Source organism: Coregonus lavaretus, assembly GCF_964263955.1.
Source record: "Coregonus lavaretus genome assembly, chromosome: 6".
In the NCBI taxonomy this organism is placed as follows: domain Eukaryota; kingdom Metazoa; phylum Chordata; class Actinopteri; order Salmoniformes; family Salmonidae; genus Coregonus; species Coregonus lavaretus.
In genome coordinates, this window is record NC_139993.1 from 12,494,985 (window position 1) to 12,519,573 (window position 24,589).

The 24,589-nt window shown below is 46.3% G+C and overlaps 1 protein-coding gene across 1 annotated transcript in view; it reads left to right on the top strand.

Annotated features, from left to right (window-relative positions):
• Positions 1-11,175: 11,175 nt before the first annotated feature.
• Positions 11,176-24,589, top strand: part of LOC311131308 (dehydrogenase/reductase SDR family member 6) — a 53,228-nt gene continuing 39,814 nt past the window's right edge. The window contains exon 1 of the mRNA XM_084164205.1: positions 11,176-11,583. The gene's annotated coding sequence lies outside the window, so the exon portion shown is untranslated. The remainder of the gene's footprint in view (positions 11,584-24,589) is intronic.

Below are 24,589 nucleotides of genomic sequence, written 5' to 3' on the forward strand. Positions count from 1 at the left end.
TGGAAGTGAGTGAGGGTGAAGTATCAGAGGGGGTAGGTGTGGTGACGTTCTCACAGCCCGAGGCTTGCACCGAGGGTCAGGATATTCTGTGACGGTAGGAGTGACATTTTTTGAAAAAGTGGACCCTTGCCTTTTGGCTGATACATTTGTGGTTTCAGGGTGGGGGAAAACAGAGTTGGGTGCTGTGGAATTGGTGAAGGTAACCAGAAGTGGTCTGGTGATAATTGTTTGTGTTACTGCTGGTCAGAGGGAGCAGGCGCTCCGCGTTAAACGAATGGGGACAAGAAATGTGAATTGTTTTGCTCTCAAGAAAAGGGTGCCATTGAAAGGAGTGATTACTGGGGTTGGTGATGCTCGTCGTTTGGTGCGACACAGACCGAGTGTCGTGAGTGGTGAAAAAGAAGCGTTGTTGTCTGTTCTTTTAAGTTTTGATGTTGAGTCTTAGCCCGGCAAAGTGATGTTAGGATATACATTTACATTTACATAATTTAGCAGATGCTCTTATCCAGAGCGACTTACAAATTGGTGCATCTAATTTGTTAATTTTTAGAGTATATTTTAAATTTTCATGAGTTTTATATATATATATATATATATATATATATATATATATATATATATATATATATTTTAATATTTATTATAATTAGATAGAAGGAAGGATTAGAAGGATTACTATTATACTATCCCAGGTATTCCTTAAAGGGGTAGGGTTTCAAGTGTCTCCGTAAGATGGTCAGTGACTCCGCTGTCCTGGCGTCTTGAGGTCACTGCTTTGATGTTAGCGGAGAACGACAGGGTGTTGTCCAGGGTCACGCCAAGGTTCTTTGCACTCTGTGAGGAGGACACAATGGAGTTGTTGACGAGTTGATGGCGAGATCATGGAGCGGGCAGTCCTTCCCCGGGAGGAAGAGCAGCTCCGTCTTGCCGAGGTTCAGCTTGAGGTGGTGATCGGACATCCACACTGATATGTCTGTCAGACATGCAGAGATGCGATTCGCCACCTGGTTATCAGAAGGGGGAAAGGAGAAGATTAATTGTGTGTCGTCTGTGTAGCAATGATAGGAGAGACCATGTGAGGATATGACAGAGCCAAGTGACTTGGTATATAGAGAGAATAGGAGAGGGCCTAGAACTGAGCCCTGGGGGACACCAGTGGTGAGAGCACGTGGTGCGGGGACAGATTCTCGCCACGCCACCTGGTAGGAGCGACCTGTCAGGTAGGACACAATCCAAGAGTGAGCCGCGCTGGAGATGCCCAACTCGGAGAGGGTGGAGAGGAGGATCTGATGGTTCACAGTATCAAAGGCAGCAGAGAGGTCTAGAAGGATGAGAGCAGAGGAGAGAGAGTTAGCTTTAGCAGTGCGGAGAGCCTCCGTGACACAGAGAAGAGCAGTCTCAGTTGAATGACCAGTCTTGAAACATGACTGGTTTGGATCAAGAAGGTCATTCTGAGAGAGATAGCAGGAGAGTTGGCTATAGACGGCACGCTCAAGAGTTTGAGAGAAAAGAAAGAAGGGATACTGGTCTGTAGTTGTTGACATTGGAGGGATCGAGTGTAGGTTTTTTGAGGAGGGGAGCAACTCTCGCTTTCTTGAAGATGGAAGGGACATAGCCAGCGGACAAGGATGAGTTGATGAGCGAGGTGAGGTAAGGGAGAAGGTCTCCGGAAATGGTCTGGAGAAGAGAGGAGGGGATAGGGTCAAGCGGGCAGGTTGTTGGGTGGCCGGCCGTCACAAGTCGCAAGATTTCATCTGGAGAGAGAGGGGAGAAAGAAGTCAAAGCATAGGGTAGGGCAGTGAGAGCAGGACCAGTGGTGTCATTTGACTTAATAAATGAGGATCGGATGTCGTCAACCTTCTTTTCAAAATGGTTGACAAAGTCATCCACAGAGAGGGAGGGGGAGGAGGAGGAGGATTCAGCAGGGAGGAGAAGGTGGCAAAGAGCTTCCTAGGGTTAGAGGCAGAGGCTTGAAATTTAGAGTGGTAGAAAGTGGCTTTAGCAGCAGAAACGGAGGAAGAGAATGTAGAGAGGAGGGAGTGGAAAGATGACAGGTCCGCAGGGAGTCTAGTTTTCCTCCATTTCCGCTCGGCTGCCCGGAGCCCTGTTCTGTGAGCTCGCATTGAATCGTCAAGCCACGGAGCAGGAGGGGAGGACCGAGCCGGCCGGGAGGATAGGGGACATAGAGAGTCAAAAGATTCAGAGAGAGAGGAGAGGAGGGTTGAGGAGGCAGAATCGGGAGAATGGAGGGAGAAGGATTTAGCAGAGGGAAGAGATGATAGGATGGAAGAGGAGAGAGTAGCGGGAGAGAGAGAGCGAAGGTTGCGACGGCACATTACCATCTGAGTAGGGGCAGAGTGAGTAGTGTTGGAGGAGAGCGAGAGAGAAAAGGATACGAAGTAGTGGTCGGAGACTTGGAGGTCAAGCGTATTGCCTGCCTTGTGAGTAGGGGGGGACGGTGTGAGGGTGAGGTCAAAAGAGGAAAGGAGTGGAAAGGAGGCAGAAAGAAATGAGTCAAAGGCAGATGTAGGGAGGTTAAACTCACCCAGAGCTGTGAGGGGTGAGCCATCCTCAGGAAAGGAACTTATCAAGGCGTCAAGCTCATTGATGAACTCTCCAAGGGAACCTGGAGGGCGATAAATGACAAGGATGTTAAGCTTGAATGTGCTAGTGACTGTGACAGCATGAAATTCAAATGAGGAGATAGACAGATGGGTCAGGGGGGAAAGAGAGAATGTCCACTTGGGAGAGATGTGGATTCCTGTGCCACCGCCGCGCTGACCAGATGCTCTCGGGGTATGCGAGAACACATCAGACGAGGAAAGAGCAGTAGGAGTAGCAGTGTTTTCTGTGGTAATCCATGTTTCCGTCAGCGCCAAGAAGTCGAGAGACTGGAGGGTGGCATAGGCTGAGATTAACTCTGCCTTGTTGGCTGCAGAACGGCAGTTCCAGAGGCTACCGGAGACCTGGAACTCCACATGGGTCGTGCGCGCAGGGACCACCAGATTAGAATGGCAGCAGCCACGCCGTGTGAAGCGTTTGTATGGCCTGTGCGGAGAGGAGAGAACAGGGCTAGACAGACACATAGTTGGCAGGCTACAGAAAAGGCTACAATAATGCAAAGGAGATCGGAATGAAATTAACTAAGCATCTGGGAAAGCGAGAGAGCGGGGCCTCCCTCACGTTTCACTGAAACACTCAAATATAACTCTCCCAACTTCCACTTTAGATTAATAGACTTTAGTTAGTGTCTGGTCTGTTAGCGATGTTACCAAACAGACTAGTTCTGTCTCTTACCTCTAGTTAGTGTCTGGTCTATTAGCGATGTTACCAAACAGACTAGTTCTATCTCTTACCTCTAGTTAATGTCTGGTCTATTAGCGATGTTACCAAACAGACTAGTTCTGTCTCTTACCTCTAGTTAGTGTCTGGTCTATTAGCGATGTTACCAAACAGACTAGTTCTGTCTCTTGCCTCTAGTTAGTGTATGGTCTATTAGCGATGTTACCAAACAGACTAGTTCTGTCTCTTGCCTCTAGTTAGTGTCTGGTCTATTAGCGATGTTACCAAACAGACTAGTTCTGTCTCTTGCCTCTAGTTAGCGTCTGGTCTATTAGCGATGTTACCAAACAGACCTTTACTCAGTACTTTGTTGAAGCACCTTCGGCAGCGATTACAGCCTCGAGTCTTCTTGGGTATGACGCTACAAGCTTGGCACACCTGTATTTGGGGAGTTTCTCCCATTCTTCTCTGCAGATCCTCTCAAGCTCTGTCAGGTTGGATGGGGAGCGTCGCTGCACAGCTAGTTTCAGGTCTCTCCAGAGATGTTCGATCGGGTTCAAGTCCGGGCTCTGGCTGGCCACTCAAGGACATTCAGAGACTTGTCCCGAAACCACTACTGTGTTGTCTTGGCTGTGTGCTTAGGGTTGTTGTCCTGTTGGAAGGTGAACCTTCGCCCCAGTCGGAGGTCCTGAGTGCTCTGAAGCAGGTTTTCATCAAGGATCTCTCTGTACTTTTCTCCATTCATCTTTCCCAGTCCCTGCCGCTGAAAAATATCCCCACAGCATGAGGCTGCCACCACCATGCTTCACTGTAGGGATGGTGCCAGGTTTCCTCCAGACGTGACACTTGGCATTCAGGCTAAAGAGTTCAATCTTGGTTTCATCAGTCCAGAGAATCTTGTTTCTCATGGTCTAAGAGTCCTTTAGGTGCCTTTTGGCAAACTCCAAGCGGGCTGTCAGGTGCCTTTTACTGAGGAGTGGCTTCTGGCTGGCCACTCTACCATAAAGGCCTGATTGGTGGAGTGCTGCAGAGATTGTTGTCCTTCTGGAAGGTTCTCCCATCTCCACAGAGGAACTCTGGAGCTCTGTCAGAGTGACCATCAGATTCTTGGTCACCTCCCTGACCAAGGCCCTTCTCCCCCGATTGCTCAGTGTGGCCTGGCGGCCAGCTCTAGGAAGAGTCTTGGTGGTTCCAAACTTCGTCCATTTAAGAATGATGGAGGCCACTGTGTTCTTGGGGACCTTCAATGCTGCAGAAATGTTTTGGTACCCTTCCCCAGATCTGTGCCTCGACACAATCCTGTCTCGGAGCTCTACAGACAATTCCTTTGACCTCATGTCTTGGTTTTTGCTCTGACATGCACTTCTTCTTCTTCTATGGTATAATGGCGTTAGCAACAATTTGATGTGCATTCCGCCACCTACTGTGCGGGTGAATAATAAGGATCCCAAAAAAGGAAATAATGTGGGTAACAATAAATGAAATATCATACAAACTATCAAAAAAGTAATTAACTAAACCAAATCAACCTGCTTTTCTGTGAAAAAAGAAATTCTAATCATGTCCCTACACTGGCTCAAAAGACACCTGTGAGGGCGGGACATTTCCTATCGACAATAGTCCCTGCCGTGAAGTCTTGGAGCCCCAAAAGCCCCAGATTCTTGGACTTCTTAGACACTTGTGCTGTACAATTAATCAATGTGGCTATAAATGCCACAAAATCCACTTCCTTCACAATTAGTTTATCCAGATCACTCGACTGACTTAAAACACTAGCAACTGGTTGCATTGCATCCACCGCCATATCTTCAACACTGTTGCCTCTTGACTCTTTGACTCTCTTCACCACCTCCACATAGGAAATCTGCTGCACAGACCTGATCCTTGACACCTCGACCTCCTTCACCCTAACAGGGCACTCAAGGAAGTCCGGAGTATGATCCCCACCACAGTTGCAACATTTTTCATTGACATATTCTTCAATACTATACTTCTCCCGTCTGCAAACATTTGACACGTGACCATATCCTTTACAATTCCCACACTGTAATGTTTTGGACACAAATGCTCTCACCGCATACCTCTCATATCCAAGGTTCACATATACAGGTAGAGTCTCCTCAAACAACAATAATATCAATAGGCTTTTCTCCTTCCTTCCATTTACCATACGGGTCAGGCGACATGCACTGACCACTCCTGGGATTTTCTGACTAAGGTACTCGTCATCTATATCCAACGACACTCCAGCTATAACTCCTTTGGCAGGCGCCCTGCTCCGAAGATCAATACATGTTACTTCTGACGTGGACAATTTTGCCAGATCCAGTGCACGCTTCTTCTGTTCTTCATCAACACAATTAACCAAAACAAGGCCGCTAGTCACCTTGATTGAATCCACCTTTCCCACGGCTTTCTTTACAGTCATTGGTATTACATTTACATTTACAGAGCGACTTACAAATTGGTGCATTCAACTTATGATAGCCAGTGGGACAACCACTTTTTTTTTATGGGGGGATAGAAGGATTACTTTTATACTATTCCAGGTATTCCTTAAAGAGGTAGGGTTTCAAGTGTCTCCGGAAGGTGGTCAGTGACCCTGGCGTCGTGGGGGAGCTTGTTCCACCATTGGGGTGCCAGAGCAGCGAATAGCTTTGACTGGGCTGAGCGTGAACTGTGCTTCCGTAGAGGTAGGGGGAATAGCAGGCCAGAGGTGGATGAATGTAGTGCCCTCGTTTGGGTGTATGGTCTGATCAGAGCCTGAAGGTAAGGAGGTGCCGTTCCCCTCACAGCTCCGTAGGCAAGCACCAGGGTCTTGTAGTAGATGCGAGCCTCAACTGGATGCCAGTGGAGTGTGCGGAGGAGCGGGGTGACATGAGAGAATTTGGGAAGGTTGAACACCAGACGGGCTGCAGTGTTCTGGATAAGTTGTAGGGGTTTAATGGCACAGGCAGGGAGCCCAGCCAACAGCAAGTTGCAGTAATCCAGACGGGAAATGACAAGTGCCTGGATTAGGACCTGTGCCGCTTTCTGTGTAAGGTAAGGGCGTACTCTGCGAATGTTGTAGAGCATGAACCTGCAGGATCGGGTCACCGCTTTGATGTTAGCGGAGAATGACAGGGTGTTGTCCAGGGTCACGCCGAGGTTCTTTGCACTCTGGGAGGAGGACACAATGGAGTTGTCAACCGTGATGGCGAGATCATGGAGCGGGCAGTCCTTCTCCGGGAGGAAGAGCATCTCCGTCTTGCCGAGGTTTAGCTTGAGGTGGTGATCCGATATCCACACTGATATGTCTGCCAGACATGCAGAGATGTGATTCGCCACCTGGTTATCAGAAGGGGGGAAAGGAGAAAATGAATTGTGTGTCGTTTGCGTAGCAATGATAGGAGAGACCATGTGAGGATATGACAGAGCCAAGTGACTTGGTGTATAGAGAGAATAGGAGAGGGCCTAGAACTGAGCCCTGGGGGACACCAGTGGTGAGAGCATGTGGTGCGGAGACAGATTCTCGCCACGCCACCTGGTAGGAGCGACCTGTCACGCAAGAGTGAGCAGCGCCGGAGATGCCCAACTCGGAGAGGGTGGAGAGGAGGATCTGATAGTTCACAGCATCAAAGGCAGCAGATAGGTCTAGAAGGATAAGAGCAGAGGAGAGAGAGTTAGCTTTAGCAGTGCGGAGAGCCTCCGTGACACAGAGAAGAGCAGTCTCAGTTGAATGACCAGTCTTGAAACCTGACTGGTTTGGATCAAGAAGGTCATTCTGAGAGAGATATCAGGAGAGTTGGCTATAGACGGCACGCTCAAGAGTTTGAGAGAAAAGAAAGAAGGGATACTGGTCTGTAGTTGTTGACATTGGAGGGATCGAGTGTAGGTTTTTTGAGGAGGGGAGCAACTCTCGCTTTCTTGAAGATGGAAGGGACATAGCCAGCGGACAAGGATGAGTTGATGAGCGAGGTGAGGTAAGGGAGAAGGTCTCCGGAAATGGTCTGGAGAAGAGAGGAGGGGATAGGGTCAAGCGGGCAGGTTGTTGGGCGGCCGGCCGTCACAAGTCGCAAGATTTCATCTGGAGAGAGAGGGGAGAAATAAGTCAAAGCATAGGGTAGGGCAGTGAGAGCAGGACCAACGGTGTCATTTGACTTAAAAAATTAGGATCGGATGTCGTCAACCTTCGTTTCAAAATGGTTGACAAAGTCATCCACAGAGAGGGAGGAGGGAGGGGGAGGAGGAGGAGAATTCAGCAGGGAGGAGAAGGTGGCAAAGAGCTTCCTAGGGTTAGAGGCAGAGGCTTGACATTTAGAGTGGTAGAAAGTGGCTTTAGCAGCAGAAACAGAGGAAGAGAATGTAGAGAGGAGGGAGTGAAAAGATGACAGGTCCGCAGGGAGTCTAGTTTTCCTCCATTTCTGCTCGGCTGCCCGGAGCCCTGTTCTGTGAGCTCGCAATGAGTCGTCAAGCCACGGAGCAGGAGGGGAGGACCGAGCCAGCCGGGAGGATAGGGGACATAGAGAGTCAAAAGATTCAGAAAAGGAGGAGAGGAGGGTTGAGGAGGCAGAATCAGGAGAATGGAGGGAGAAGGATTTAGCAGAGGGAAAAGATGATAGGATGGAAGAGGAGAGAGTAGCGGGAGAGAGAGAGCGAAGGTTGCGACGGCACATTACCATCTGAGTAGGGGCATAGTGAGTAATGTTGGAGGAGAGCGAGAGAGAAAAGGATACAAAGTAGTGGTCGGAGACTTGGAGGGGAGTTGCAGTGAGATTAGTAGAAGAACAGCATCTAGTAAAGATGAGGTCAAGCGTATTGCCTGCCTTGTGAGTAGGGGGGGACGGTGAGAGGGTGAGGTCAAAAGAGGAAAGGAGTGGAAAGAAGGAGGCAGAGAGAAATTAGTCAAAGGCAGACGTAGGGAGGTTAAAGTCACCCAGAACTGTGAGGGGTGATCCATCCTCAGGAAAGGAACTTATCATGGCGTCAAGCTCATTAATGAACTCTCCAAGGGAACCTGGAGGGCGATAAATGATAAGTATGTTAAGCTTGAATGGGCTAGTGACTGTGACAGCATGGAATTCAAATGAGGAGATAGACAGATGGTCAGGGGGGAAAGAGAGAATGTCCACTTGGGAGAGATGAGGATTCCTGTGCTACTGCCGCGCTGACCAGATGCTCTCGGGGTATGCGAGAACACATGATCAGACGAGGAAAGAGCAGTAGGAGTAGCAGTGTTTTCTGTGGTAATCCATGTTTCCGTCAGCTCCAAGAAGTCGAGGGACTGGAGGGTAGCATAGGCTGAGATTAACTCTGCCTTGTTGGCCGCAGAACGGCAGTTCCAGAGGCTGCCGGAGACCTGGAACTCCACGTGGGTCGTGCGAGCAGGGACCACCAGATTAGAGTGGTAGCAGCCACGTGGTGTGAAGCGTTTTTATGGCCTGTGCAGAGAGTAGAGAACAGGGATAGACAGACACATAGTTGACAGGCTACAGAAAAGGCTACAATAATGCAAAGGAGATCAGAATGAAATTAACTAAACATCTGGGAAAGCGAGAGAGCGGGGCCTCCCTCACTTACGTTTCACTGAAACACTCAAATATAACCCTCCCAACTTCCACTTTAGAAATTATAATTGTTGTAAACTACAGCGGTTCAATGTTTTCTAGGAATAGACTCTAACTTAGTTTATTCAGCTAGCTAACTTGGTACAGTATTCTTCCGTGAAAACCGTCCAGGGCACCGTGTTCTATGACGCCATAGCTAACTAGCATGCTAGCTTCCAATAACACGGTTTAGCACCAATACTCGGTTACAACAAACTACCAATAGTGTGTTAACACGCTAAACAGATCATTTGTGTCCATGTCTAACGTTGTGTAAAGTTTTGGGGTTAGTTTTGACAGTTTGAGTGAGTACGTTGTCAACTTATTCAGCCAGTTAGTTAGCTAGCTAGAATAGTTAGCATATTAGCTAGCCATTGCTCTCTGTCAACGAACCAACCCCTCCTCCCATGGTATGAAACACACAGAGAGAGCCAAGCTAACATTAACTAGTCACCCATGTCTTGAATTCCTTTTGAACGACTCTGGTTACCAGTATGTAAATAAATGTAGGTTATAACTTACCCTGAGTAGCTACTGTTAGCTAGTTAAGTGTAAAGCTAGCTACTGAAGCGATTTAGCCAGTTCGCATCTGTCCCAACGGAGAGAAAGCGTCTCCAAACATTACAGCTAGGTCGTTCCAGCTATTGTTTAGTTAGCTATCCAGGTAGCAACAAACTAGCTACATTTCGAGTACAGTAGCTACTAACTACCTAACGTTAACGCTTCAGATAATGAGGTTAGAAAAACAGCTGAATGGTAGGTAGCTAGCTGGCATAATTACAGGTACTCTTAAGCGTGAAATAACATTGGAAACAACTATCCACAGTTGCTAATAGTTACCAGTAGCTACCCGCTAGCTAGCTAGCTTTATTGGTCCAGGTAGTGGGTTAGCTAGCCTTGTGCTTCACCGGGCTCAGCCGAATACAATACTTACCTACAATAACTACCTAGATAAACTACCTACAATACCTACCTACAATACCTACCTACAATCTAAATACATGGTTTAAGCTTTACTCGACACCATATAAAGAAGAAGCCAAGCTTACCTCCCGCTTAGAGAAACACAACCTCACCCCATCACCACCTGTTGCCACTGTATTACAAATGGATTTCCCAAATGAATCTCCTTGTCCAAAAAACTCAGTCCAATAAGAAATGCATTATTGGACCGATCCTTGCCTTCTACTACAAGTTTTGCTCGTTTTGTTCCATTCTTTGATTTCACTATTTTCCATTCATAATCACACACTTCACTTGCCGCACTTTCAGATTCAAGCACAGTCGCAATTTCCTCTCTCGACACGATGTCCAACTCCCTCCTCTGACATACACTGTCAACTGTGGGACCTTATATAGATAGGTGTGTGCCTTTCCAAATCATGTCCAATCAATTGAATTTACCACAGGTGGACTCCAATCAAGTTGTAGAAACATCTCAAGGATGATAAATGGAAACAGGATGCACCTGAGCTCTATTTCGAGTTTCATAGCAAAGGGTCTGAATACTTATGTAAATAAGGTATTTCTGTTTTTTATTTTTAACTCATTTGCAAAAATGTCTAACCTGATTTCACTTTGTCATTATGGGGTATTGTGTGTAGACTGATTAGGATTGCTTTTATTTAATGAATTTTAGAATAAGGCTGTAATGTAAAAACATTTGGAAAAAGTCAAGTGGTCAGAATACTTTCCGAATGCACTGTATAAGTTATCCTGTATGAGCTTTTGTGCCGAATACATTACGTTGTTACAGGTGTCAAGCTTAGGGGCATGTGGCAGCAGTGTGTAGGAGGGTGGTTCCTAGGTGTGAGAAGTGTGCAGAAGGGCATGAGACAAATGAATGTGTAGCATTGGGGAAAGTAGTGGAATGTGTTAATTGTAGGGGTGCCCATGGGGCTGGGGATCAGAAATGTCCGGTACGAGAGAGGCAGGTTGAGGTTTCCAGGGTTAGAGTAGTGCTGAGGCAGTGAAGAAAGTAGAGGAAGATTGGTCAAGGGGAGGGCTCCTGAGAGGATTGGTGGGAGTAGTATATGTATATATATATATATATATATATATATATGTATATATATATATATATATATATATATATATATATATATATATATATATATATATGTAGTAGTATATGTTCCAGTACAAAGGGATAGGCCAACAAGTGATATATGCTTCAGTAAGATTGGATTTTTTGTGTTTTATGGCAATGGTTATTAACAGTACTGCAGGGATGGAATGTAAGTCGCAGAAAATTGAGGGTGTGGTGGCAGCTGCTGAGAGGTATTTTGGGTGTACGAGATTTGACATCAGAAGAGTTACAGGATGTGTTGAGTGGTGGTGTGCCATCCTTTCAGGCTGTTGGCCTGAGGTAGGACTAGATATATTTAAATAGTGGTGGGTTTTTTGTGAGTGTAGGGTGAGATGGTTGGGTATTTGTTGATGTATTTCTTCTTTTCAAGCTAAGTATAAGTATAAATACAGGGTTAAGTAACATAATATAGTGATAGAGAGGTCGTGACCGGCCTCACATTCCAGTTCGTTGTAGTGTATGCACCGTTCAGTTGGTTACGATCCACTAGTACAAATCTAAAGAAGAAGAATCAGCTCGCGAGCTACTTCCTCATACAGAAGCCAATAGGAACTTAGTAAATGGGCACGAGGCAACTCCTGACTGACGTTCAACGTGTGGTTCACTGTCTGTTGTTGCAGAACGCAAGTAAGTTGTTTCAAGTTCTAAATGGTCCTACAAAGTAATTTTTACCCTTTCAAAACAGCATGTATCACGCATGTGAATGTGGATAGTTTGATATTTAATTGCAATTGTAACGTTATGTAATGCATCTCCGTTACACACGTTTGCTGTAGATCAAAATAGTATTTGCTTGTAACAATTTTGCACGCTGAATAGCTCAAACAAAACAGTATGATCCTAGCTATTGGATTAACTTGCAAATGAATAACAAAGTAGAATAGGAAAGTATGTTTTAAACAGCGAGGAAATGTCATTGTAAAAAAGAGATGAGGTTGACATGCCTTCAATTCTTGTCAAACCTAGCACAATATTGGACTAAAGGAGCCTAACGTTACTCCTTAGTCCAAGGACCTTACCTCTGTTTAAAGATGCACTATGCAGATATCGCTCAGCCATTTCCTGGTTGCTAAAATCTAATCGTTCGCCTAATTTCAGTTTATGTAACAAAACAAGCAAGTTCATTGTACCATCTAAACCGCTGTAAAATATCGTTTTCATCACCAAAAATATTGTATTTTCAGCTGTTTGAAGAATGTAAGAACGGGATGCAGAGAAATGGCTCACATAGAACAGATCTACTGCTTCTTAGACTTACTTTCATTGATAATGACAGATCTATAACAAACATTTCTTTGGGAATTTGGTCGGGTCACCCAAAAGGTTACATATTACAGCTGTAATAGTAGAACCGCCATAGCCTTTCGGCCACTGATGTTGTAAATCAAACAAATCTGCCCAACAAAAGCTATGTACGGCTCCTTCCCGCACTTTCCTAAATGTATTTTACGCTGCTCGTTTGTACGAATTTTGAAATCACAAGTATTTAGTCCCTTTTTTACCAGTTTTGTATTTTTTTCACCTGTTCCCAACTTAACCCGCCAATACCATGTGCTTTAGGACGTTGGTACCCAGCCAGGCGCTAACGCGTCTCGCTCTCTTCACCGAATGAATGAAACATTGATGAATGGGCGATAATTGTGCACCTTACTTCACAATTACATTTTAATTAGGCCTAACTGAATGATAAGGAGGGTGAAGAGGTTGATTTAATTTAGAAAGACAATAGTGTAATGATGAGTTTGTGTTATGCCTATTTATCAGCAGCAAATAATTTGATCGCGCTCCTTGGGGGTTGATACCATTCTCTTTTACGTTTTACTTTGTAAAAATAAACTGTTACAGGACTGTTTCATTTACTGTAACTATATTACTAATCAAATGTATTGTAAGGGAAACAAAAACATGCTATGTGTTGCAGTAGGCCTTTAGAATACTGCAAAACATATCCTTGACTCTATCCAAGTTGAAACAAACGATGCCAGTCAGCCTGCACAGCCAGCCCATCGAAACTATACCGAAACTAATTTCACACATAATAAGAGTTAGCCTATAGACAAGATTAAATTGACAATAATCTGATGAGTGACATTATTAGGCTATCAGTTATCAAATTCTACATGAGATGGGCGCATCTTGTTATTAACAGATGCAGGAAAAGGAACATAATTTTATCAAATCCTCCTTCAGTCACATGCAGGTAAAACATTTTGATTTCTCTATAGTATCAGAAAGAGCATATTCTGCAGAGGAGCTCTGCTCCTATTGGTTTACCCCGCTGCCTAGGCAGCGAACAGCCTGAGACAAAATTATGCACACACCTGCAGCCAATAGGAGTACAGGTGTCCCTATAAGAGGGGACGCTTCCCCTCAATCAGCCTCCCGAGATATTTATCTTCAGCTAGACTAGAGAGGGTCGGCAGGGCCTTAAGTCCTATGGGGCTCCGCTCCACTCATAGAACTGGAGTTACACTCCGGTAACTATCGTTCTATATCGTGGAGCTCCGCCCCATAGGGGAGCTCTGCTCCTATTGGTTTAAGGCGGAGCGCAACGCTCCAAAATGTACTCCCTGCCGAGCCCAACACTTCCCATCGAAATGAAAAGGTCAGGCCTAGCAATGGCTGCAACCAAGTCCCGCAGTACTGTAACACACTGTGTCACAATATACTGCGTCATCGGTTCAAATCCGCCCTACCTAGTCCAATGGCATCACCAATGTCTAGTGGGCAGATCAACAGAATACGGGCCATACTAATATGTACTAGCAGATAGATGGTACCTCAATATCCTGTTACAACAATACCGACCACTAATGGAATGACACGTGTCGCTCTACATTGTGTACACCGTAGCCCGCCCCACTAAATCAATGAAACCCCAAAGATTAGTGAGCAGATCCCAGAACATGATTCATACTAATCTGAACAAGCAGATAGATGACGTCACATTCCGTCAAAATTGCCATGACCGGTCTAATAGTACCGTAACCAAGGTTACTACTATTATCCCTCATCATTCCGCCTCAACACAGTTATTCACTGGTGGGCAGATCAATACATGCCTTCTACTGTACTGAACATGTCAGTCAGGAGTCATGCTAGGATATGTCCTTCTATCAGAAGCGGACCTGAAAGAGACCTGTTTCCTCGGTCCTGCATTCCTCTCTCTTAGCTCAAGTCCTCCCCTCAGCCACGCTGAGTACAGACTGAACCAAAGAGTTAGAAGACATATCCAAGAGATAGAAACGGATAAATGGAGACGGTGACGACCATGACGCCGCTGCACAGATATCCTCTACCCCTGTTCCTCTGAAAAGGGCAGTAGAAGCCGCTACTCCACGAGTGGAGTGGGCTCTTATACCCTGAGGTAATTGTCGCCCCGCTGCCTCATAAGCTGTCTCAATGCCTTCGCAAAGCCAATGAGACAAACGCTGTTTCAAAAGTGGTCTACCTAGTGCAGCCGCACCGTGACACACAAACAGCTGAGGCGATGACCTAATCGCTGCTGTGCGCTCAACGTAACACGCCAAAGCGCGCACTGGGCACAGGCGATGGAGCCTTTCCTCTCTCCTCTCCCCATGGGGAGGGGGAGAAAAAGCCCACAGCTCCACGGTCTGTGATCTATATGAGCTCTTAATTACCTTCGGCACAAATGCCGAGTTAGGACGTAACACCGCTCTGCTCAAATCGCCATTAATGGCCAGGCAGTCGGGTCTCGTCGAAAGAGCACACAAATCACTAACACGCTTAGCCGTAGTCAAAGCGAGCAACAGCGCTGTCTTCAAAGACAGCATCTTGAGGGGTATTTGATTCAATGGCTCGAACGGCGACTTACATAGCGCTTCGAGTACCAAAGCCAAATCCCACTGAGGAAGCGTGGCTCTAGGTGTTGGCCTAAGCCGCCGCGTTCCTTGTAAGAAACGTTTCACTAGATGGTGGCTGAAGACAGTGTCTCTGCCAAACCCCTTGTGACAAGCTGAAATCGCCGCTGCAAACACCTTAATGGTGGCGGGCGATCGCTGCTTATCAAACAAACTGCAGGAACGAGAGTACATTCTCAACCTGACAGTTCATGGGGTCTACATTCTCTGTGACACACCACTGTGAAAATACGTTCCATTTACACCCCTGGAAGTGGAACCGGCACGTGAACCCTGTATGGTCCTGATTACTGAATAAGATAACCCACGGCGCTCTAGCCTGTCCCTCTCAGGAGCCTTCAGTGGTTGGCCGATTATGGGCAATCGCCCTATCGAGCCCTCCGCCTGAGACAACGCATCCCGTCGATGTGGAATTGGCCAAGGTGCCGCAATCAACATCTGACTCATCTCCGCAAACCATGGAGCCCCTGGGCGATCGGGGGCCACCAATATTATTGACAGCCCGCCTGATCTCACCCTGGCTAACAGTGGGAGAATGCAGGACAGCGGTGGGAATGCATACAGGAGAACTCTCGGCTACGGTCGGTGCGCAAACGCATCCCTTCCCAGTGGCAGTTCGTCCTGTTCCCTCAGAGAGAACCATAGAGGACAATGCGCGTTCACGCGTGACGCGAATAAGTCCACCTCGGCTCTCCCGAACTGTTCCCAAATTTGGAGAACAATGTCCGGGTGCAGACGTCACTCGTCATCTCGAGGACCCCCTCGAGACATGAGGTCTGCCCCCACATTCAAGTAGTCCGGAATGTGTGCTGCTCTCAACGAGCGAAGGTGCTCGTGAGCCCACAGCCACAATTCCTCCACCGACCGGTGGAGTGCAGGAGACCTGACTCCTCCCTGGCGATTTATGTAGGCTACTGTGGTCCGGTTGTCTGACCAGACCAACACATCGCGACCCCGAAGGGTAGACGCGAAGTGGGTCAGAACCAGTCGAACCGTTTCCAACTCCAAGAGGTTGATGTGGCGACTCGAAAGAGGCCACACCCCTCCTATCGCTTGGGTCTGACATGTCCCTCCCCATCCAGTCAGAGAGGCATCTGTAAACACTGGAATGTAGGAGGACACTTTGCCTATCGGGACTCCGTGTGTGAGAACGCGCGGGTCTCTCCAATAGTTCAGATCTGCACTGAGCGAGAGGGGAACCACCACCAACCGATGACGTTGACGCACTGGGTCTAGTCTTAGTTGGGCGAACCATCGCTGCATCCTGCGCATGCGCAGGAGTCCCAGCTGGACCACGAAATGGGCTGACGACATGTCGACCTCGTCGCAGCGCCATCTCCTATTTTCTCCCCCACGTCCCGTCATGGTCGTCGTCTCTTCTGGCTACCCTTGGGTTGCCAGGTCGACGTTCTGACGACTTCCCTCGACGGCGGTATCACAGGGGGCTCAGGTGCTGCTGGGGGGGGCGGGGCCCTGCTCTCCCTGCTAATGGCAGGTGTCTGGCCTGCTGTTTCCTCTCCTCATCTAGTTTGAAGAAACGCTCCGTTGCTTCCTTAACGGCTACTCCGAAGAGTCCGTCATTAGAGAAGGGGGCATTCAAGAGCGACGCTCTATCGGCTTCCTTCATAGTCGTCAATGACAACCATAGGTGTCGTTCCACAGCCACCGAAGTGGCCGTGGACCTCCCCGCACAGACAGCCAGCGCTTGCGTCAGGTGGAGAATAGCGGCAGAAATCCTGGCCGCCTCTTCCACTTCCTCCCTGCCGAGCTCAGTCTTACCCGTCGTTAGACCGGACAGAGAGGCCGCTAGGAGGGCAATGTTATTGGCTGCTTCTACAGCCTGGGCTCCCAACGTAAAGGACTTCTCTACCAGCCGTGCTGTGAGTCGGTCCTTTTGGGTTGGCAGAGTGGCCTTCTTGGAAGAGGGCCAGGGACTCGAACCCGGCACGAGATACGCCGCTAGGGCGCTCTCCAGCCTGGGGATTCCCTCCGTAAGCCTTGTTGCCTTCCCTCCACTCTGGTAAATGGGAGATACGCCTTGGCCGGCGAACGCGCCGCCATAGGCGCCTCCCATGAGCCCTCCCCGTATTTAGCCAATGAGGGCATTGCTGGAGCCAGAGGCTCTGCCGCCCTTCTTGGTCTGGAATATGGGCCGCCCTCCATCATATCCACTTCCGGTACGGCAGGAATGGGGGGCAGTGCTATTTCTAGCCGTTTAGCAGCCCTCGCAATGAGCCCAGGGAAGTCTGAGCGCAGAGAGGCTGCTGCGAAGGATAGGGCTTCTGATCTCTCAGAGCCTGTGTCTTCATCGCCCAGGGAAGAGTAAGACCTCTCACTCTCCAAAGGAAAGGGGGTCTTGAAATTCTGGGTCCTGAAACTGGACTGTTCCATAGGAACGTCCATCTCCTCCCCATCATCCCTGTCATCCCCAGAGTCAGCGTCTCCAGATGACACCTCAGAAGCTGAGGCCAAAACTGAGAGCACGTCCTCTAGGGGAATATCCACCCTAAAAAATGCGCGCCGCTGCTTCCTCTCCTTCAAAGCAAGGAGGGCGCAGCTGGCGCATTTAGGGGGAACGCTGACGCCATCCTTGGCGTGCTGTGCACCCAAACACACGAAACATAAGTCGTGGGGGTCCGCAGCCGTCAAGGAGGCACAGCGGCATTGAGCTCTGAAAAGAGCTTATGGGGGTGGAAAATCTCCTGGTGTGCTCATTTAGGACGACGTCGATGAACTGGAAAATCGATGGCGTTTTCTTCGTCCTGAGTCTTCTCTTCGTCTCTTCTTGGCTTCTTCAGTCTAGTCCAGTCGCTGAAGATAAAGGGAGGCTGATTGAGGGGAGGCATCCCCTCTTATAGGGACACCTGTACTCCTATTGGCTGCAGGTGTGTGCATAATTTTGTCTCAGGCTGTTCGCTGCCTAGGCAGCGGGGTAAACCAATAGGAGCAGAGCTCCCCTATGGGGCGGAGCTCCACGATATAGAATATAAACGTACATTTAAAATATGCTACAATGGATGAATGGGCGATAGAAACTAGATATAAACTGATAATGGTGCATGTGACTTCAATGAACTGAATGATGAGGAGGGTGATTGAATTTGATTGATCTGAATGATGAGGGTGAAGAGGATGATTGAATTTAGAACAATAGTGTAATGATGATGATGAATTGTGGGCGGTCTAATTATTTTATTATGAAAGGCTGGAAATTGTGTATAATTTCCCCACGGAAAGTCAAAGCAGACACTGAGTACAACATACAATGTGTGTACAATGGCAAGCCGAACCAAACAAATGGATGCACTGACAGATTTGCAAATGCTGCAGAATTTAGATGAGTCGGATGGAGGATCAGATATTGAGCTTGAAATCATTGCTGATGAAGAGTCTTCCTCTGATTCTGATGTTGACTTCGAGCCTCAGCCTCCGATGCCTGACCCTCGCAGCAAAACCAGAACAGAGCCAACTGAGATGGTGATCCCAACTGCCACGGTGAGACAGGAGTCTGGGAGGGATGGCACAGTTTGGGTAGAAAAGAGTGACGTGTTTAAGTGACATGCAGATGTTGCAGCACATCAGAGATTGTACTGTTGCTCATGCGCACAGAAAAGGAAACAGTACGTGGGACATGTCTATGGATGAACTCTAAGCATTTATTGCACTCTTGTATGTGCTTGGGGCATACGGCGGAAAGAGCATGGATGTGGAGTCATTTTGGTCTGTTAGGTATGGGGTGGACTTTTTCCGGGAGACCATGCCACACAACCGCTTCAGAGAGATTATGCGACACCTGCGGCAGGTACACACGAAACATGGCCCATGAAAACTGTGTGCAGTGCAACCAATTTTATTTGTGGGGCTTGCTCACACAAAGCCCCGAAGCTGTGTTTTGACTGTAGACCCGAAGCGTAAAGAGAACACTAGATTGATTAATGCATAAAGGCACGCAAGGGCACAATAGTGTCCAATACAATCAACAAATGACTTTTTTTTATATCTTGACATGAATATATTTCCACTAATATTTATTTATACAATTCATCCTTTACAATTGTTCATGCACTAGTGCTTTTATTTAGGAATACAGCAAATAATTTAACCTGTGCACCTGGCTGGTTATATTATTATTATTATTATTATTATTATTATTATTATACAGTACCAGTCAAAAGTTTGGACACCTACTCATTCAAGGGTTTTTCTTTATTTTTACTATTTTCTACATTGTAGAATAATAGTGAAGACATCAAAACTATGAAATAACACATATGGAATCATGTAGTAACCAGCTTTGCACACTCTTGGCATTCTCTCAACCAGCATCATGAGGTATGCTTTCCAACAGTCTTGAAAGAGTTCCCACATGCTGAGCACTTGTTGGCTGCTTTTCCTTCACTCTGCGGTCCAACTCATCCCAAACCATCTCAATTGGGTTGAGGTCGGGTGATTGTGGAGGCCAGGTCATCTGATGCAGCACTCCATCACTCTCCTTCTTGGTCAAATAGCCCTTACACAGCCTGGAGGTGTGTTTTGGGTCATTGCCCTGTTGAAAATCAAATGATAGTCCCACTAAGCGCAAACCAGATGGGATGGCGTATCGCTGCAGAATGCTGCGGGAACCATGCTGGTTAAGTGTGCCTTGAATTCTAAATGAATTACTGACCGTGTCACCAGCAAAGCACTATCACACCTCCTCCTCCATGGTTCACGGTGGCAACCACACATGCGTTGCAAGCGCCATGCTCTACCAACTGAGCTACACGGGCCCATATGTGTTATTTCATAGTTTTGATGTCTTCACTATTATTCTACAATGTAGAAAATAGTAAAAATAAAGAAAAACCCTTGAATGAGTAGGTGTGTTCAAACCTTTGACTGGTACTGAGATGTTGCTTCAATACATCCACATAATTTTCCTTCCTCATAATGCCATCTATTTTGTGAAGTGCACCAGTCCCTCCTGCAGCAAAGCACCCCCACAGCATGATGCTGCCACCCCCGTGCTTCACGGTTGTGATGGTGTTCTTCGGCTTGCAAGCCTTCCCATTTTTCCTCCAAACATAACGATTGTCATGGCCAAACGGTTCTATTTTTGTTTCATCAGACCAGAGGACATTTCTCCAAAAAGTACGATTTTTGTCCCCATGTGCAGTTGCAAACCGTAGTCTGGCTTTTTTATGGCAGTTTTGGAGCAGTGGCTTCTTCCTTGCTGAGCGGCCTTTCAGGTTATGGCGATATAGGACTTGTTTTACTGTAGATATAGATACTTTTGTACCTGTTTCCTCCAGCATCTTCACAAGGTCCTTTGCTGTTGTTCTGGGATTGATTTGCACTTTTTCGCACCAAAGTACGTTCATCTCTAGGAGACAGAACGCGTCTCCTTCCTGAGCGGTATGACGGCTGCGTGGTCCCATGGTGTTTGTACTTGCGTACTATTGTTTGTACAGATGTACGTGGTACCTTCAGGCGTTTGGAAATTGCTCCCAAGGATGAACCAGACTTGTGGAGGTCTACAATTTTCTTTCTGAGGTCTTGGCTGATTTCTTTTGATTTTCCCATGATGTCAAGCAAAGAGGCACTGAGTTTGAAGGTAGGCCTTGAAATACATCCACAGGTACACCTCCAATTAACTCAAATTATGTCAATTAGCCTATCAGAAGCTTCTAAAGCCATGACATCATTTTCTGGAATTTTCCAAGCTGTTTAAAGGCACAGTCAACTTAGTGTATGTAAACTTCTGACCCACTGGAATTGTGATACAGTGAATTATAAGTGAAATAATCTGTCTGTAAACAATTGTTGGAAAAATTACTTGTGTCATTCACAAAGTAGATGTCCTAACAGACTTGCCAAAACTATAGGTTGTTAACAAGAAATTTGTGGAGTGGTTAAAAAATGAGTTTTAATGACTCCAACCTAAGTGTATGTAAACTTCCGACTTCAACTGTAGGTGTACCTTTTCTCCAGGTGTGAAAGGGCAGTGTGGAGTGCGATTGATATTGCGTCATCTGTGGATCTGTTGGGGCGGTATGCGAATTGGAGTGGGTCTAGGGTTTCCGGGAAGATGGTGTTGATATGAGCCATGACCAACCTTTCAAAGCAATTAACGGCTACCGGCGTGTGTGCTACGGGGTGGTAGTCATTTAAGCAGGTTACCTTCGCTTTCTTGGGGACAGGGACTATGGTGGTCTGCTTGAAACCTGTTGGTATTACAAACTCAGTCAGTAGCAGGTTGAAAATGTCAGTGAAGACACTTGCCAGTTGGTCAGCGCATGCTCGGAGTACACGTCCTGGTAATCCTTCTGGCCCTGTTGCCTTGTGAATATTGACCTGTTTAAAGGTCTTACTCACTTCGGCTATGGAGAGCGTGATCACACAGTTGTCCAGAACAGCTGGTGCTCTCATGCATGCTTCAGTGTTGCTTGCCTCGAAGCGAGCATAAAAGGCATTTAGCTCGTCTGGTAGGCTTGCGTCACTGGGCAGTTCGCGGCTGGGTTTCCCTTTGTTGTCCGTAATATTTTTCAAGCCCTGCCACATCCGACGAGCGTCAGAGCCGGTGTAGTAGGATTCAATCTTAGTCCTGTATTGATGCTTTGCCTGTTTGATGGTTCGTCTGAGGGCATAGCGGGATTTCTTATAAGCGTACGGATTAGTGTCCCGCTCCTTGAAAGCGGCAGCTCTAGCCTTTAGCTCGGTGCGGATGTTGCCTGTAATCCATGGCTTCTGGTTGGGAAATGTACGTACGGTTACTGTGGGGACGACGTTGTCAATGCACTTATTAATGAAGCCGGTGACTGAGGTGGTATACTCCTCAATGCCATTGGATGAATCCCGGAACATATTCCAGTCTTCCTGCTTTAGTTTTTGCTTGTAAGCAGGAATCAGAAGGATATAATTATGGTCAGATTTGCCAAATGGAGGGCGAGGGAGAGCTCTGTGTGTGGAGTAAAGGTGGTATAGAGTTTTTAAAAAAACATTCTGGTTGCAAATGCAACATACTGGTAGAAATTAGGTCAAACGGATTAAGTTTCCCTGCATTAAAGTCCCTGGCCACTAGGAGCGCCGCTTCTGGATGAGCATTTTCTTGTTTGCTTATGGCCTTATACAGCTCGTTGAGTGCGGTCTTAGTGCCATTATCGGTTTGTGGTGATAAATAGATGTCTACGAATAATATAGATGAGAACTCTCTTGGTAGATAGTGTGGTCTGCTGCTTATCATGAGGTATTCTACCTTAGGCGAGCAATACCTCGAGACTTCTTTAATATTAGACATCGTGCATCAGCAGTTATTGACAAATAGACACACACCCCCGCCCCTCGTCTTACCAGACGTAGCTGCTCTGTCCTGCCGATACACGGAGAAGCCAGCCAGCTCTATATTATCTGTGTCGTCGTTCAACCACGTCTCTGTGAAACAGAGTTGTGGTTTACCTACTTGTCGGCCAAATTCTTACAAGGCACCCTGCCCTCCTCCCCATTTTCCTCCGTCTTTTCTTCACGCTGATGACGGGGATTTGGGCCTTGTCATGACAGAGCAGTTTATCCTTCACGTCGGTCTCATTAAATAAAACATATTTTTTTGTCCAGTTCGAGGTGAGTAATTGCTGTTCTGATGTCCAGAATCTCTTTTTGGTCATAAGAAACGGTAGCAGCAACATTATGTACAAAATTAATTACAAACAATGCGAAAAAACTAACAAAATAGCACCGTTGGTTTGGAGCCCGTAAAACGGCAGCCATCCCCTCCGGCGCCATTTGTATGTCCTCAACAAATATAGAACCCAACATCCGATTTGGACCAAACTTCTTCTTACCATTGAGTAAGACATGAGGAATCCAATAAAATTGTCAAAAGCCACCCACAGGCCCCCCACACCAATCCCACCCCAACAACCAGTAAACAGTATCAGTTCAATTTGCCGTTGAAGCCGCCTCCATTCTTTACCATATATTAGTGTGAAAGTACCATGTTCTGCCCACTAGATGTCGCTGTTCCTGCTACTGCCACCACACTCGTTTATCCATTTTCTTGGTCTCTTGTGTTTATTAAATTGATCACAACATTTTCTTTGCAACTTCGGATAGAAAACCAATAGCTTTTGTTCATGATGAAAACAAGTTGAATTGGTCAATCCAGTCCTCCATGAATGCAATTCAGTTTGACCTCCTCTTAGCTAGTGCTTCAACCCAACTCTCCTTGAATAGTCCAAGAAAATGGCAGCTCTCTGATAAGGCTATCTGCATGGTCAAAACTGATCTATTATATTGACAAGATAGTCGAGTGAGGGCTCTAACAATGGAAATGCATGTCCTCAAAGGCAGGCAGGCGAGAGGAGTCGAGATCAGGTGGAACCATTTTAGCCAATGAGAGGGCAGATGTGCGTGTGAACAACAGGCACAACTCCGCTAACTTTTTTTAAGTTGCCGAAATGCCATGTGCATTCATAACCTAACCATTACAAAACTTCCTGTCGATCAAAAGCCTTTCGTAGCAAATTAGCAATAAAAAATGTTGTTGACCAAATTCGACACACTCATTGACCTCAATACAAAAATTCATTACTTCGTGATTTTATTTTGTTGGACAGATTGTGGCTGGAGTAAAACCCTCTCGCTCAGCCTCTTCCTCTGGTATGGCCCAAAAATTTTATGGAGAAATGGGCTAGTGACTAATATGTTGACAACACTAATAGAATGATAAACCATTGCATGGCAGTCATAATGATATTCAATACAATTATTAGAAAACATCTCTATATAGTGCGATTAGTGAGATTTACCATTAAACCCAACCCAATACCATTCCAAAACACTATACAGTGTGTTTGGATCTTTTCTACCATTGAAGACCATTAGAGACCATAATATTGAAACCATTAACTGCTGTAACCTAATGGTTTGCTTGTTCGCCAGGAATGGTCTAACTCAGCGGTCTCCAACAGGTCGATCGCGAGCTACCAGTAGCTCGCAGCCCACCTATGAGTATCTTGCCAAACAATTCTGAAAGTACATGCAATGTTCACATGTTCCACCAGAAAACTTTCATAAACAAATCTCACAAGTATCAGACAACGCAAGTTCCCAGCCACTATCTAATCAACGCAACAATAACATTATCCTACCCCTGGTTAGCCACTATTGGATTAAAAAGCCAAACCTAACACTATCTGCTAATTAATTTTCAGCAATATTTGCACTGTCTGCCTGTGTGGTGCGCGTGTTTGTCCCATCACTCCATGTGTAGCCAGTTGATGTGATAAGTCTTGTGGGTTGACCGATACTTTCCCCAAAACCTTCTCAATTAAATGTTAACTGCAGAGTAGTCTTACCTGGCAGAAGTATATCATGAGTAAGTATATCATTTGTATCTATTTGTTATTTGCAAACTTTGCCATGAAATGAGCAGCAGCAGTACAGAACCATTGCTAGACCGGCACATTCCTCACTCGCTATATGAGCAATTAAAGGGTCAGATGCCCAGTTAAAGGGGAATTACATTACATTTGTTTGTTTTCTTCCAGACCTAAAATAAATTGTATTCTGATGTGATGTAAGCATTGACATGGACTCAGAACATCCCATTTCGTTTTTTCTCTATGAACAATTGTAATTTTGAGAGTGAAAAACAAAAAAAATCTAAAAAAACAAAAAATTAAACTGAACATTAATTTGGAAAAATATCAAACAGAATTTTATAGGCCCCCTCTTAGTTGTTTATTAACTATTATTTTACCAGGAATATTGACAGA